At 35.3% G+C, this 5,000-nt stretch overlaps 1 long non-coding RNA gene across 1 annotated transcript in view; it reads left to right on the plus strand.

The window, feature by feature from the left end:
* Positions 1-4,600, plus strand: part of LOC107625655 — a 16,295-nt gene extending 11,695 nt beyond the window's left edge. The window contains exon 4 of the long non-coding RNA XR_001617339.2: positions 4,547-4,600. This is a non-coding gene — a long non-coding RNA (uncharacterized LOC107625655). The remainder of the gene's footprint in view (positions 1-4,546) is intronic.

The raw sequence follows: 5,000 nt of genomic DNA on the forward strand, positions 1-5,000 counted from the left end.
ATGATTTTAAATAAAAAATAACGTTGGGGACAAATTTGATTTTGACCCTAAATCTTAGGGACCAAAACAATACTTTTAAAATTAAAATAAATTGAATATAAATAAAATAAAAAATTACTATATGTATTATAATTTGTATATATGTTAGTAAGAAGCATTGCAACTTGGTGGTATGATCATCCTTGTTGCATCCCTAGGGCAAGGGGTTCAAACCTCATGTGAGACACTTTGAAAAAATTTCCAAAAATAACAATCATTGACACTTGGTAGCGCTAGAGCATATGGAGCACGGTGGACTTGCAGAACCCTGGTGCGTCGTAGATTCGCCTTCAACTATGATCGAGCGGTTCGGTTCGGTCTAATTTTCACCGATTTTGGCCGGTTCCCTCCGGATTTGACCGGTTCGTGCTAGTTCTCTACCTTAAACGATCATAATCTTGAACAGAACCAGTATTGGGTCCGATTTACTGGTTTTTCGATCAAACCGATTGGTCTGATTCGATTTTAATAACTATGATTCAAAGCATTAGTCGTTGTCAGCTTGGTGGTATGATCATCCTTGTTGCATCCCTGGGGTAAGGGATTCGAACCCCATGTGAGGCATTTTTGAAAAATTTCCAAAATTCACAAGTCTTGACACTTGGCAGCGCTAGAGCATATGGAGCATGGTGGACTTGTAGAATCCTGGTGCGTCATAGATTCGCCTTCAACTGCAACTGAGAGATTCGGTCCGGTCCAGTTTTCACCAATTTTGGCCAGTTCACTCCGAATTTGACCGATTTGTGCCGGTTCTCTACTTTAAACGGTCCTAATCTTAGACCAGACTGGTATTGAGTCCGATTTTTCGATTTTTCGATCGAACCAACTGGTCTAATTCAATTTTAATAACTATGATTCAAAGCATTAGTCATTGTCTCTGCTAAGATGAATTTTGTAGCTACTATCCTCCCAACAAGACTTTTCCTCACTCTCTGCCTGATTGTGTTGGTCCCCTCGTGTCCTCTCCTACTTCATCTTACATAAATCTGATAAGGATTCAAAATTTTCTTTTCTCACAAAAGCTCATAAGAACACTTTTGCCGTAGTAAAGCACTTGGAGAAACCCTAAAGATATTTACCTAAATGAAATTTTTTTTTTAATAGCTATTACATACTTGCTATTATTATACTATTAAATTTTATGAAAATTTAGAGTAACAAGTCTATAATACGTTATTTTCTTGATAAATATGTTTGAATTCAAATCTTATGAATAGAAAAATTATGAATATTATTATTAGATATATGATATAGTAATTTTAGATTTACCACATTATTCACACACTATTAAAATATTCCAAATACTCAACTATTATTAGAGAACTATAATATACCAAAATTTAAAAGAAAATACATAAATTTGTGAAAGAAAATACGAATTTTTTTTTCACCTCTTTATCAATAAGTACAGCTTTTTTGTAGAAAAATACAAATGTTCTATTTTTTTTCATCCTCATCTCCTCTTCTGGTTCTTTTCCATTCATTTTTTTTCCTTCTTCTTCGCTTATTTATTTATTTATTATTATGATTATTTGATAGTTGTAGATAATATATTTTTATTAATATTAGTTTGCATAGTATACTTTGTAACCATTTTATAATAGTGGGATAAATTTTTACCATTTTCTACACATAATTAGACTCACAACTCCAAAGATAAGTTTTATAAATTTTAATTTTTTTTTTCTATTTTTCCCATAAAAAAATTATGCCTTTATTTCTATACTTAGGTTTACATACATAAATGTGAATACTAAGGTTGTAAGAACTGGACCGATCAATGAACCGATGAGACAACTGGTTCACTGGTTTAATAGTTCGACTGAAATTCAACCGGTTTAATTAAATATTAAATCAATTTATTAAAAATTTAATATATAATTTCAAATATTTAAATTTAATAATTTCTAGTATAATAAAATTTAAAATTTTACATAATAAATTATCTATAATTTATCAATAAAAATTTATAAACTATTTTAAACATCAAAGTTTATAACTAAATAGATCAAAACACATGTAAATACCAAACACTTGCACATAATGTTCTATTATGAAACAACATTAACAAATAAGTTTTTAACTAAACTAAATTTGAGTTCCAGAAAGATAAGAAACTTAATATTGAACAACACTCTCATTCCTGTTTAATACAAGAAGTACACTCTCATCACGATCCTCTGCAATATTCAATTCACAATCAAAAGAGGAAAGACAAGCAAATGCCTAAAAACAAAAACAATGAAGAAGGAGAATCAAATATTTAAACCACATTAAAATAAAGAAAAATGTCTCTCTTTTGAAATAAAAATCATTGTCATATTACTTGTTGGTGCGCAAAATTTAGAACTCCGCACAACTTAACCGGCAAGTGCAACGGGTCGTCCAAGTAATACCTCAAGTGAGTGAGGGTCGATCCGACGAGGATTGTCAGATTGAGCAAGCAGTGGTTATCCTGCAGATCTTAGTCAAGTGAATAGAAAGTTGGTTGATTGTTGTTGAATGCGCATAAAATAAATAAGAAAGTGGTAAAGAAATAGCAGAGAAACAATAGTAAGAAATCAGTTAAGGTTTTGGAGATGCCTTATCTTTCTGGATTAACTTTTCTTACTGTCTATTCCAATAATGAATGATTCATTCCATGGCAAACTGTAAGTGATTAACGCCACGCCAATGGTCGTTAATCTCCTTTGATCCACATCAAATGTGTAAACCCTACCACACTGAGCTTTACACCTAGGATGCAAAACAGAGGTGGCGAGGTGCTACGACTTCTAAAAGAAAAAAATATAATTATATAATATAGCAAAGAAAGATTTATAGCTAGGAGCCTTTGAAGAAAGGGGTAAAGCAAAAATCGTTAAATCGAAAAGCGCAAATCTCACGAAAGTGATAACGTAAGCAAACCGAGGTAAAGGATAAGTTAACACGAGTATATGTACAAAAGAGTGCCAAAAAATAGGTATCAAAGCCCAAGACTCGGTTTGCGAAGATGACCAGTCCGAGCATATAAGCATACATACATACATACATACATACATACATACATACATACATACATACATACATACATACATACATACATACATACATACATACATACATACATACAGTGTGTGTGTGTGTGTGCGCGCGCGCGTGCATGCGTGCGTGCGTGTGTGTGTGGAGATAATACGTGTCTAAGTGAATACAGTAGATAACCAAAATAAAGCCCAAAAGATAAAGATCTTTGCCAAATCAGAAGCTTCCAGCATGCCTCAGGGAGGAGGCTCACGTCCTGCATCTGAAAACAAAAAAATTCGCATGGGTGAGATTGGAGGTTCTCAGCATGGTAACAGTGCCCACATATCTAACATATAATGTCCTGGGAAAGCCGAAGGCAATCCTAAAACTTCCAACAGATAATTAAAGCTTAAAACATAACTAAACCATGAAATTAAAATAGGCAACTAGCTAAGGGTCTTCAGAATTATCTAAAACTCGCCTTTCCAACTCCTCTAAACCTCCCAACCACCAGTAGAACCAAATGCAACAAACACAATTATTACAAACAGAGAAATCATAAATAGGATTCAAATATAGCAAATAATCAAGTAGCATTTTGTTATGCCATCACTTAGGCAATCCAAACAAGACATATAGATGCATATGATGCATGCCTGTCCTAGTGGCTGATGAGTCTCATCTGTCAGTTATAAAACCAACCCAACAAGTTCTGGTAGCTAACCATTGGACCGTCCCTTTGTCGTGCATCCCTAACTGGAGTAATTCTCAATCATAAACATAATCATAATCATACAACACTCACACTGGTGTTTATCCACGGGGGTGAGCTCATCCAGAACTTTCACAGTATCCGGCCACACTTACAACATAGGGTCAGCAGAGTATCGAGTCTCAACCTGGAGCACGTGGTGGCTAGCCACTGCTTTCACCCAGGAAAACTCGTATCTCAGATAGTCATTTAATATTCATTCATAACATTCCATAATCATTCATTATGACCATATCATCACTTATACATCACATAATTGCACATTTTATATATCACTCATCATAACCGGGGACAAGTGAGGCGAAACCACAACCCTTGCGTCCACCCGGGGAGCCTCTATACTAACCAACTTGGAGTAAGTGGGGGCAAAACCACAACCATTGCATCTACCCAGGAGATACATTCTCATATGCCCAGGAGGAACCAAGGAGGGGATCCTAACCTCCCACAATCTCGATGGCGGCGATTTTACAATACCAGGAGAAACAAGGAAGGGGATCCTCACCTTCTATCATCTCTCTGGGGTCGCACTTCCGAGAAAGAGGACTCAAGATAAAACAATCATCCAAATTCATATATTTGATGAATGGATAATTTATACGCTTTTTGGCATTATTTTTAGGTAGTTTTTAGTAGGATCTAGCTACTTTTAGGAATGTTTTCATTAGTTTTTATGCTAAATTCACATTTCTAGACTTTACTATGAGTTTGTGTGTTTTTCTATGATTTCAGGTATTTTCTGGCTGAAATTGAGGGACCTGAGCAAAACTCTGATAAAAGGCTGACAAAGGACTGCTGATGCTGTTGGAATCTGACCTCCCTGCACTCGAAATAGATTTTCTGGAGCTACAGAACTCTAAATGGCGCGCTCTTAACGACGTTAGAAATTAGACATCTAGAGCTTTCCAAAAATATATAATAGTCTATACTTTGTTCGAGATTAGACGACGTAAACTGGCGCTCAACGCTAGTTCCATGCTGCATTCTGGAGTCAAACGCCAGAAACACGTCATGAACCAGAGTTGAACGCCAAAAACACGTTACAACTTGGCGTTCAACTCCAAAAGAAGCCTCAGATCGTGTAAAGATCAAACTCAGCCCAAGCACACACCAAGTGGGCCCCGAAAGTGGATTTATGCATCAATTACTTACTTCTGTAAACCCTAGTAGCTAGTTTAGTATAAAT

This window comes from Arachis ipaensis, chromosome B01 (assembly GCF_000816755.2).
Source record: "Arachis ipaensis cultivar K30076 chromosome B01, Araip1.1, whole genome shotgun sequence".
In the NCBI taxonomy this organism is placed as follows: Eukaryota; Viridiplantae; Streptophyta; class Magnoliopsida; order Fabales; family Fabaceae; genus Arachis; species Arachis ipaensis.